A 12,913-nucleotide genomic window follows, 5' to 3' on the forward strand; every position below is an offset into this window, starting at 1 on the left:
TTCCACTGGGTATTACTTGTGTCCTTGATCAAAACCTATTTTCATGTTGTTGGTGTTTGCACTAGGATGTTCCTTTAGAGTCTACATCCCCAACCACATCCCCTCAACCCATGTAATCAAGCAGTTTTTCTGCTCCCACAGTTCTTTCTTTGCATGTGGATCGTGTTCTTTCTCATAGATCTCTCCAAGTTGTTCATAATCACTGCATTGCCACTAATGGAGAAGTCCATGACATTCCATTGTACCACAGCGTATCGGTCTCTGTGTACAATGTTCTTCTGGTTCTGCTCCTTTCACTCTGCATCACTTCCTGGAGGTCCTTTCAGTTCCCATGGAATTCCTCCACTTTATTATTCCTTTGAGCACAATAGTATTATTCCATCACCAACATGTACCACAACTTGTTCAGCCATTCATTCCCCAATTGAAGGGCAGCCCCTCATTTTCCAATTTTTTTGCCACCACAAAGAATGCAGCTAGGGATATTCTTTTACAAGCCTTTTTCCTTATTATCTCTTTGGGGTACAAGCCCAGCAGTGCTATGGCTGGAACAAAGGGGAGGCAGTCTTTTAGTGCCTTTTGGGCATAGTTCCAAATTGCCCTCCAGAACGGCTAAATCAATTCACCACTCCACCAGCAATGCATTAATGTCCTGACATTGCCACATCCCCTCCAACATTCATTACTTTCCCTTGCTGTCACATTAGCCAATCTGCTAGGTTGTGAGGTTTGATTTGCATCTCTCTGATTCTAAGAGGTTTAGAACACTTTTTCATGCCCTTATTAATAGTTTTGATTTCTTTATCTGAAAACTGCTGATTTATGTCCCTTGCCCATTTATCAGTTGGAGAATGGCCTGATTTTTTGTACAATTGATCTACTTCTTTATAAATCTGAGTAATTAGACCTTTGTCAAAAGTTTTTGTTATGAAGACTTTTCCCCCAATTTGTTGCTTCCCTTCTAATTTTGGTTGCATTGGTTTTGTTTGTAGAAAACCTTTTTAATTTAATATAATCAAAATTATTTATTTTACATTTTGTGATTTTTTTTCTAACTCCTGCTTGGTCTTAAAGTTTTTCCTTTCCCAAAGATCTGACATGTATACTACTCTGTGTTCACCCCATTTATTTATAGTTTCCTTTGTTATATTCAAGTCATTCACCCATTCTGAGTTTATCTTGCTGTAGGGTGTGAGATGTTCATCTAACCTTAATCTCTCCCATATTGTCTTCCAATTTTCCCAGCAGTTTTTGTCAAATAGTGAATTTGTCCCCAAATCTGGGATCTTTGGGTTTATCATAGATTGTCTTGCTGAGGTCACTTACCCCAAGTCTATTCCACTGATCCTCCTTTCTGTCTCTTAACCAGTACCATATTGTTTTGAAGGCCACTGCTTTAAGATCTGGTACTGCTAATTTACCTTCCTTCATATTTTTTATTATTTCCCTTGATATTCTTGATCTTTTGTTCTTCCAAATGAACGTTGTTATGTTTTTTCATTTGTGGTCTTCTTAGAAGAGCATATAGTGGACAATCAGAATATTGAGGTTCAACTTCCAGGTCAACCACTGACTGGCTGTGTGACCTCACACAAGTGAATTTATCTCTCTAAACCCCTTTATCTATTAGTCTCAGGCAAGTAATAATGCCAGCTATGCCTACCTCCCAGAGTTGCAGGTTTTGGAGAAGCTGATAAAGATGAATGGCACCTCTTTTTTTTTACCTAGACTCTGCAGGAAAGAGCATATCTAGGCAGCAAGAAAGCATGTGAATAAGTGAGGCAGCATAGTCCAATGGAAAGAGCATTTGCTAGACTTGACTCTTTTACTGTCTAAAAATGTGGACACACAACTCTTAAAATGGGGTTCTTCCCCTTTCCTGTGCCATTGTCCTTCTTAGCAGTCTGTTGAGGTCAAGGGACTCCATTAAATGATGGATCTAAATGCATGAAATAAAATACAAAAGATTATGTGGGAAAACAATTAGATTAGAAATTCAGTTATCAAAATATTATCTTTCAAGTCCACAGACTCCAAGTGAAGGATCCTGGGCCCTAGATGATCTTCAAAGTTGTATGATCTGGCAGAAAATAATCTATTTGGAGTCAGGAAGGGTCTGGGTTTGAGTCCTGCCCCTCTTGTTTGCAAGTGGTATGATTGTGGGTAAGTCTCTTCATTTCTCTGCACTCAGTTTCATCATCTGGAAACTGGGAAGAATTAAGCTGATAGTACTTCCCTTCCCCCCCCCCCATAGGAGGCAACTGAATATTGTGAGTATCAAAGGGGATTCAAATCAATTCAACAGATCTATTAAGTACCTCCTATGTGCCAGGCACCAGCCCTCCTAGGCACAGTACAAAGGCAAAAATGAGAATTCTCCTGCTTACCACTTCTGGTTGTCTCCTCCTTTTCTCTGTTTCTGTCTCTGTCTTTTTTTTTTACTCTGTCTCTGACTCTGTCTCTCTCTATATCTATAATATATGTGTGTATATGCCTTTCTCCCTTCTCCCCTCTTCTTTAACATTTTATAGTGCTTTTAAAACATTTGGGCTGAGTCTGTGATTTCATCAGGGCAGGGACATCCTTGTGTGGGCATTTCTTTCCCTGATGCAGAGGGCTAATTCTTCATTTCCCTTGGACCATAAAGAGCTTCTTTGGGTGCTGAGAGTTAGCTGCCCTGCCCCTGGGCTTCCAGCTGGGCTGTGTCAGAGGAGGATTGAAGCTCAGTTCTTCCTGACTCTTAAGACTAGCCTCTTGGTTACTGTGCTGGGATGCCTTTACATTTATTAGCTCACTGAAGCCTTGAGACAACCCTGTGAAGTAGGTGATCGAGGCATTGATTTTTTCCATTTTACTCAGAAAGGTGAAGGGGCTTATGCATGGTCCCATGGCTAGTATCTCTCAGAGGCAGGATTTGAATCTGTCTCACCAGGCCAGTAGTCTTTCCATGGCACCATGTTTACCTACTCTATATGAAATGAGATAATATGTGGGAAAGTGTTTTACAGATCTTCAAGCACTATATAAATGATATTAATAATCATAATGCTATTTTGAGCATCCTTTTGTTGAGTAAATGATCATCCCCAAAGTTAATTGGTCTGTGGCCTTCTCCATGGTCTGTGCTCTTTGGGGCTCCAATGGGTTGAGTTAATCATGGTATACCGAGCTCTGTTCTGCCACTGCATATGGGCCAAATGGCTGCATGTCCAGCCGTCCCTAGGCGTAAGAGTCATCACGGCAACTGAGAATCTTCAAAACATCAATCCAGCCTTTTCAAAAACAACAGTCTCCTGATTTTCCCCTTGACATTTCAGTAGCTACAGGAGACCATTATCCTGTGACAATACTTCAATTTCACTACTATTCTCTTTTAAAGAAAAGCCTCTCCAGCCCTGATACTTTGGTATTTTTAGAGGTCAGGATTGAGCTTTCTTCCTATTATAGGCAATGTGTCAGATCTCCTTGGTCCCAGAATTTCAGCTTCCCCACGTGTCTTTCATGTAGCAATAGGGAAAAGCCTGGCTTCTCATTCCAAAGATATGGTTGCTACTGCTACATGTCCTGCCTCCAGCCACCAGTCACTTGTCACAAGCTAGAGGAGCCAATCAGAGGGGTGCTCACTGACCTTTAGCGTTGGGGCCAACAGACCCTCCTGAAGTCTGCAGAATTCCAAAGGAGGCTTGAAGCCCTCTGCTGCTGGCTCTCTTAGACAAAAGCCTATGAATTAAATGCATAGCACCAGCAGGTTTGCAGAGATGCTGCCCTGGCTGGTCTTTGGAAGATTAAAGAGATTTGGGTGTTGTGTGAAGGGAAGTTCTTCAGAAACTTGATAACTTTGGGAGAGGGGGAAGAAATCCAATAATTATCGATTCACCACGTTATTGTGCTCGACAGAAAGTGAACTCTGCACCAAAGAGAAAAGTAAAACAGGCAAGACTCCTCATTAGCATACCAAACTAGGAAAGTGCTGAATTCACAGCCCAGCCAACCCAATTGGAAAATCAATTCTCACTCAGTGACTGTACTTGGTCATTTGTCCCCATGACAACTTGTGGTAGCCTGAGAAGCACTCTTCCTTACAATTGTGGAATGCTTTGCCATAACCAGGGGGATGGGGAGGAAGGATCATTCTTTACCTCTGGGAGGTGGAGGGTCTCTCTCTCTCTCTCTCTCTCTCTCTCTCTCTCTCTCTCTCTCTCTCTCTCTCTCTCTTCTCTAGCTCTGTCTCTGTCTCTCTCTGTCTCTCTGTCTCTCTCTTCCTGTCCCTTTCTGCCTCTCTCTCTCTCTCTCTCTCTCTCTCTCTCTCTCTCTCTCTCTCTCTCTCTCTCTCTCTCTCTCTCTCTCTCTCTCTGTCTCCCTCTCTCTCTGTTTCTCTCTCTCTGTCTCTCTGTCTGTCTGTCTCTGTCTGTCTGTCTGTCTGTCTGCCTCTCAGACTCTCCTCAGCTGTTTCCATGTCAGTTTATTCTAGGGAGGTGGATCTACAGGGCCTCTTTCATTCCACATTTCTATACCATGTCAAGCTTGATGCACAAAGAAGGTGTTCTTTGTCATTCTTCCCCCTTAGGTTCCTTCTGTTGACATTCTTGGGACTATACAACACAACAAATTGGAATGCTTCTGCTAGTAGGTTTCCTTCCTTCTTTTGTTCAACCCCAGTAATTAGTCACGGCTTGTCAAACTCGAAGCGTTGAATCTGAACAGGATACTTGGTCCTCCTGAGTGTGCAGTCCTAGTTGGTATGCCTGTACCTGAGTGTTTGTGTGTTTACTTTGGCACAATTCATTTTAGACTGGAAGTTACCAAGGAAAACATGAGCATGTTCGATATCTAATATGGGTGATGGGGCCTAGAGCAGCAGCCCTTGCAACTAGGCCAATCAAAGTGGCGCATTCATCCAACAGCCCTTTCACTGACTGGCTCCTGCAGATGTAGGTGGAACAGGATATCTAGCTTGTATGATGGCATGTTCTTAGAGATTGAAATGGGGAAGAAGAATAACTTCTGCAGTAACAACTTTTCAGTCCCCGACCCCAGGTTAAGAAGTTCTGATCAAATCCAAATCCAGTCTACACTCACAAGTACATGTGATCTAAAGCGGAGAGGCTGAGGGGTTCAAAAGAGAAAGGTTCTCAGAGAGTCTTGAGCCAACGTGGGAGGTAGACAAGAGAACCAGTGTAGTAGCTTAGCCACATCATCCACTGATCTTGCTTCAGACGACTTTTGGCTAGTTCCTCAAATCAAAGCTAATCTTCAAAGAATAGAGATTTGACATCTGTAAGGAGCTACAAAACAATGTGCACTGAGCTCTGAAGGGCCACCCCCAAAGAAGAGTTTAGGAAATGATTGCTTCCACTAAGGAAGTGTCTGCAACAATTGCAGTGCAGCAGGAGCGAGCACACAGCCCCCTTCCCCACCCTAGGTGATGGCTTTGGAGGAAACGACAGTCATTCCCATATAGAGGTTGAGTCGTGTTTGATGGAATGCCAGGCGTATTGTTCTCCATTCTCACCTAGCATGCTTTACCAGCAATTTAACCAGCCCGCTGTCCATGCTTGGATCTCCCACTGACTTTACGCCTTTCTCCTTTGCTATCGAGAGCCACATCTGAAAGCACCAAAATGTTCATGACAGAAGCATACAGGTGGGCATATCGGAGGCGGCTGAAAGGAATAGAAATGACACGTGCACTAGTGATGATGTACGGCTTTAAGGGTGGGTGACTTGGTAGTTAATTAGCAGGTATTATGCTTTTCAGTTTCAGTTGTCAGATGCCAAAGAGAGACTCCATGAGGAAAGGAATTCTTGCATTAGTGTCACCAAGGACAGATCTCCTTTTTATAACATTTCAAATGTAGCAGAGGATCCAGGACCAAGCACTGGTATTATTTTCTTCAGAGCTGAGGTAGTTTGTTGCTGGATTTTCAGACTTCTAGTGATGTATTACTCTGTATCTGTCTTCTCCCCCTAACCCTAACCCTAACCCCCAGTACCCGGTCCTTACTTAAGTCATCTCAAATGAATACTGCTTCTTATGGGAGTCAGAAAGGCAGGAAACCACTTACACATTAGGATTGTGAGACATAGAAAGGGCACTGCTCTGTCACACACTGGCCAAACATGAAAAGATGCCATAATGCATAGGGAATGAGCTGACTGGCTGACATCCAGAAGCAAATGTTTTTATCTATGCCCCAACTTCTAAGCAGGATACTATAGAGGTGAGAGTGTGTCCTTCCACTGAAGTTTCTGCTTCATTTGGCACCTGGTTTGATAAGGGTGGCTAGAGGCCAAATTATAGAATAGGGAAAGCATGCCTTCGGTGATCTCCCACCTCCAATCTGTGCCCGTCTCTTCTCCTTCATGGCACATTCTTTCCACTTAATTACCCAAAGCCCTGATGCTACCATGTGCCTGCATTGGGCTTTTTGCTGCAATACCTCACATAGGTCCTACCCATCCTGGGCAGAAATAGAAATCCAATGGTTTTCATTGAAGAAAAGGTTCTCAAAATTGACTTCAAGGCCACGTATAGCAAAAGTAGAAAACAAAAAACATTCATTTTCTGTTTCTCACCTCTTCTGTCGGGATATAATTAATCTCTTTTACCACTCTTAAGTTATCCAGTACCCTTCTGGTATCACATGTCCCTATTACAGCACCCTACCAGTCCCAAGAAAGTTGTTATATTCCTCCCAGTTCCTACTTCTTCTACTCACCAAACTGTACCTGTCCCAAGTCCTACTCTCCAGTCTCTAGAATGTGACACTGTGGTGATCACTTAGAATCATTGCTTGGAATATGTGGCTAGCTAACAGATTGCCTCACTGGCTGTCTCCTTGCCTCCACTTATTCTCTCATGCCCCAGCCTTTCATCACCTGGCTTCCATCTTTATCACTCAACTGAAACTCTTCTCTCCAAAGTTCCCCATGATCTCTTTATTGGCAAATCTGATGGCCTTTTCTCAGACTTTATCCTCCTTCACTTCTCCATATCATTGTTCATTGTTGACCACCCATTCATCTTGGATATTCATCTTCTCTCCAGTTATCCTCACATTTGCCCTCTCTTGGTTCTTCTCCTCTTTATTTGCCTGTCCTTTCTCAGTCCCCTTTCCTGCTTCATTGTTTAGGTCGTACCCTCTAACTATGGGATTACCCCATGTCTGTGTTATGGGTCCTCTTCTCTTTCTTCTCTTGATTACCTCCTCACTTCCCACAGATTTAATGATCACTATGCTGGTGGCTCTGAGATCTATTTATCTAGTCTCAGTCTCTTTTCTAAGCTCCAATCTCACATCATCAAATGTCTTTTGAAATCTAGAACTGGATGTCCTAGAGGTATATTAATTTCAGCATGTCCAAAACAGATGTCATTATCCCTTCAAGTCTTTTCCCCTTTTGAATATTGGCTCCTGTTGAAGGCACCACAATCTTTCTACTGATCCAATTTAAAAACTTTTCAGCCATCCTTTCTTCCTCACTCTCCCTTTAAATCCCTACCACATTTCCCACCTCACCCCGAAACCCCCTCTTTCTCTCTCTTTCCCTCTCTCTCCCTCCCTATTTCTCTCTCCTTCTCCCTACCCACCCTTGTTTCCCTGTCTCTCTTTCTCTGTTCTGTCTTTCTATCTATCTCTTTCCCACTTTTCTTCCTTCTCTCCCTTTCTCTCTCATACATACACATACACAAAAACTGCCAACCTACCTACTTTAGGTCTTCAACAGTTTCATAGCTTCCTAATTAATCTTACTGTTCTTCAAAGCTTACTCCTCTTCAATCCATCTTACATACAGCTGCCATAATGATCTTCCTAAAGTCCTCTTCTGACTATGTCACTTCCCTTCTCAATAAATTCCAGGGGCCCCTATTATGTCTATGATGGAATACAAACCCCTCAGTTTGGCAGGTCTCCCCTTCACACACAGGTCAGTCTTCCACATGACATACTATCTCTCATCTCCATGCCTTTCCCCAGGTTGTCTGTCCTCTGTAGCTGAAAGGCATTTGTTCCTCATTTTTTCCTGTTAAAATCCCCGGCACTCTGAAACTCAGTTCAAGTACCGCCACCTTCTGTAAAGCCTTTCCTAATCCCTCAAATGTCTTTGTATTTGTTTTGTATTTATTTCCCTTACATGTATAATTTACATATGTACCTGTGGTCTCCCCCTATGGAAGTAAGTCCCTTGAGGGTATCATTTCTTTCATCATTTACTTTGTATCCCCTAAACCCAACGCAGAGCAGGCACTCAAGAAATGACCGATGGCTGCTTGACTAGGAGAACAGAATGCTTTCACCCAATTAAAATGAGCCTTACTTAAGAAGTAAGTTTATGGATATGGTTTCTTCTGGATTGAAATTCTATGATCCTGTGATTAACAGAACTCATGAAATTCTAAGATCTATTGGGGCCCAAAATGTTCTTGTTCTTCTAAAGCGTATGTATGTGTGTGAATCAGAAATGTATACACACATAGATTGTAAGCTCCTTGAGGGCAGACACTGTCTTTTGTCTCTTTTTGTATCCCTAGCACTTAGCACAATGCCAGATATAAAGAAGATGACTAATAAATACTTATTGATTGATATAGATGTACATATATAACCATATACACACATATATGTATGATATATAGTATTTATAAGCATATACACATACATATATTATGGAAAGATATTATCTATCTGTATAAATATATTAAAGTTACTGATGAGGAAACTCACTCTGTCAGTGTCAATGAGTACTTACTTTTGAATTTATAGTCTTAGAGAATTCTTGGGGGTAGCGAGTAGCTATGCCCAGGGGTGATATTGCCAATGAGTGGATCACTCTAGTCTAGTCAGGTCATATCTTGCTAACTATTTGGTAGATGCTAAATGTTCTTTGCCTTTAGTGCTATGTGGCCCAGTTAATTTCCTTCACAGTATTATTTGCATGGGTCAGTTAGACTGAGCTCCTTAATAACAACCCTTCATTAAGTTCTGGTGGTTATGATCTGGTCCTGGATCGCTATCACAAATGCCTTTTTTTCTAGTAAAAATGTGTATTACTTAGTCTTCTATTGATTACTTTGTTGTTGCTGTATTCTATTGCTGACAGAGTTCTCAGGAAGGTCTTTTTAATTTTGTTGCTGGATCTTAGCCAGTTGGTAAACCACTTTCAGTTACATCAGAGAAATCTAGTGGCATGTACCAATTGCCAGCCATGAGTTTTGCTCAGCAGAATGATACTTTCTTGTTCCAAAGGAATCTCTATGCACTTGTAGCATGCTTTCAAATGTTCTGAGAATGTGTATCAATTCTTTAAAAAAAGGTGATGCTAGTTTTTCTACTACCTTAGGATAAGTCATCGAGTGTTTTGTTAACATCAATTGGATTTCCATTAGGCTAATTTCCAACTAGGATATTTTACAATTTCCAAGTCCCAATTTTACAATTGGGAAAGTGTGTGTTAAGATTGGTATTGTTTAGTTGTTCATTTCTTGGAATAGGTTCTTTCCACTGAAATTTGATTTCAGAATGTTAGTAGATCTTGGGTGACATACTCAGGCCCAATTTTCTTCTTGATTTCTTCCCATTCTAATACCTTTCTTTTGTTCATTATTCTCTATTTAACCTTTATGTAGTTTGTTTCTATTTGTTTACATGATGTCTCCCCACTAGACTGTGCACTACTTGAGGGCAGGGACTGCTTTTTGTATCCTCAGCACCTGGCACAAAGTAGATGCATGTTTATCAATTGATTGCTTGATGAGATTGTCTGGAGAAAACCAAGGTTCATCCTTTGGATTGATTAGACTTCTGAATGCAAGCCCCAAACCTTCAGTCTCTCTTTGCTTGGTGTGCATTCAAAATATTACATTTATTGAATTCAAAATATATTTTCAAAGCATTTTGAGATTCCATACCATACAGAAGTGCTTTAACGTGTTGTTACTATTCTGATAGTGGGGGTTGTCTTTAGGTAGTCATGTAACTTTTTGTCATTCATGTATGCATAAAGTGATTAATAAGAAACATTGATATAACTTCAGTACCATCATCAGGTCTATATAGGAGACAATGGCAAGAACCATAAGGACCTTAAACTATCTTTCTGAAAGAAGATCACATTTTCTTTATCTCTTTGTATCGGTGGCATATTTTTTAAAAGAAGAATTTTCCATGTAGACATCAAATACGCTAGTGATCTCACACTGTACTTAGGTCCATTGTAGAAGTATATTGTCCTTAAATAAGCCATGAATATGGAACTGAGTCAAAGGTTTTTGATAGTAGTCAATTTAACTGTTCAACTTTGAGACATCTTATTCAATAACTGGTAAATAGCTTTAAAGTTACCCTTTAAATCCCTGGGACTTTGGGGAACACTCCTTGTGCTCCTCAGCCAATAGATTGCTCTCTTGCAAAAGTATAGTTTTTAAATTATATAAGCAGTGAATGTTTTGTATGAAATATAAAAATATGAGATCGTCCTGCAGGTCACTGTTTCTTCTCTCTGAGTAGTGGATATGGGATGCCTTCTGTCAAGAGACATAGGATCAGACTTCTTTATGACTGAGAGGAAGTTGGTAAACCACTTTGCTAGTAATCCATGAACCCCTGTGAAACATTTGAACTCCTAGTTATGGATCTTCTAGACCTCTGCTGCTTTCTCATTTGGAAGAGAATCTGGATTTTGTTCCATTTCTTGACACAATTGTTTTGTTGAACATTCTTATAAGGCTGTGCACACTTTGTTTCTCATTTGATCCCCTTGAATTTTCCTTCTGTTGATTTTCTTGCAGCCATATAGATTACCAGAAATCTTTCATATCTCCCTTTAGGGGTACTTTCTGTCTATTGACTTGCTTCCTTCTCAAGTATCTACAGAAAAGATTTGATCTCTGTTGAATTATTTATTTTGTTCTTGGAATAGCTTTGACTCCTTGTATCCCCTTAACCTTTTGTCTTTTGCTTTAGATTGCTTGGATAAGACAATCTAGGATCTGTTGTAATTTTGTTTTCCAGACTCCATTCCATGTGTTTCTTTTCTGTTGCTTTTAATTGAGTGATTTGGGATCCAAGTTTTCTATTGTCTGTACTGCTAGAAAGGGATGTAATCTTCAGTGCCTGCTTACTGGTCTCCAATAGCTTTCTCACATTGCTCTACCATGGTAGTATGTGATGCCTGTCCTTCAAAGTGTTCCTTGATAGTTTCCTCTTTGCTTCTATGGTTTGGACCCTGACAACAGGTGCTACATAGCCTGATTATTTCCACGTCCTGAGATGTTTTTCTACTTTCTATAAAATATTATGGGATAGTATATTTGTTCATGATGGTCATAGAAAATTTTACTTTTGGGGGGAATTACTCTGCTAAAGGAGGAGGGGGTGTACTTGTTCAAATTCCAGCCTACATCTATCCATCTCTTCTTCTTCAATTTTTCCCTATTCAGTTTTTAAGTAGCTCCTCAAATTCAGCTCTTATTCTTTTTAATCTGGGTTTGGGAGTGCAATTATTTCTTATGAATGCCCTCCACTGCTGTGTGACTTGAAGTCCAGAGTCTTGTTGCCAACAAGCAGGATTAAGCTCTTGCCTGTAACTGGTGAGATCTGTTCCCAGTTTTGTTCTGATCTACTCCTGGCATATAAAGATACATTTCCTATCTTATGCCCCTTTCATGAGTACTTGTAGTCTGACCCCTTTAGTGGTCAGCATCAACTACAGTGAAACATTTCTCTTATTGTTTCTTCCTCCTCCTCGACACAATTGATTTCCTGGACCTCTCTAGTGTCACTAGGAACTCATCTTCCAGCAGGATGGAATTGACTCTGAAACTCACCCCTCCTCAGTACTCCTTGGCCCTGAGACCTCTCCCTCCATCTGATTAGAAGAGGTGGAGAGTGGACATCTCTGAGTTCCTCCCAAATTCTCCATTTAAGGAGGAGGCCCAATGCAGCCACCTCATCATCTCCCACCCAGCTATGCCTTGGACTCTCTCACAACATCACCTCCTCCATTTTTAAGCTTTTAAAAATGTGTTGTCTCCTCCATTCGATTGTAAACTACTTCAGGACAGGAACTGTCTTTTTCTTTTCCTTGTATCCCCAACACTTCACACATTGCCTGGTATATAGTAGGTGTTTCATAAATGCTTATTGACTGAGGTTGGGTCTTGCCAAGATATGAAGGAGCGTCACTCATCTTACTGTTCTTCAAGACCAGTTGACTATCCTGATGGTTTTGAATAGGACCAGCTCACAACTCGCTTCCCTTCCCATTTTATTCAGTGGCTTGATAGAAGTTGCATCACACTGACAAACATGCTAAACCAATCTGTGGTATTACCAGGGGCCCAATTCATGAATGTATCAGGGTCCAAGCCTGGCATTTGTAACATCAGGGCACACATAGTCCCTGCTGTACAGCACCTGGGCTATGATTCTTCTTCCTTGTCATTGTCTTCCCACCCTTGGTCTGAACAATAGCTATGGCTTTATTATTATTGTTGTCATTGTCATCATTTTTTTTATTCTTTATGCTAAGAGTAAGCTGTAATAATTTGTAGGAGGGGTACTTATGATATCCAGGGCTGTACATCGGATTCCGCCTCCCTTCTGAGTTCCCAGGGAAAGGGAGTGCTTCGTTTTCTTGGGCATGTACTTTCCCACTCAGACCCCAAAGTCACTGGGGATGCCATTGAAGAGGGTCATAGCACTGCAAGGGCACTTCTATCATATACCGGAATCACGCAGCTAGATTGACTCTAAGGCATTTTTAGCTAGATTGGCATCAAGGCTTCCTGACCATTTTTAGTCTCTCTTGGAATTTAATCTAAAATCTGTCCATCTATCCCATGCTCAGGGCCAGCCTTGGCCAGTTTACTATCACCCTGCCCAACAAGGATCAAGAAAATGTATCTATTCAC

The sequence above is a fragment of the Monodelphis domestica genome, chromosome X (assembly GCF_027887165.1).
Source record: "Monodelphis domestica isolate mMonDom1 chromosome X, mMonDom1.pri, whole genome shotgun sequence".
Taxonomy (NCBI): domain Eukaryota; kingdom Metazoa; phylum Chordata; class Mammalia; order Didelphimorphia; family Didelphidae; genus Monodelphis; species Monodelphis domestica.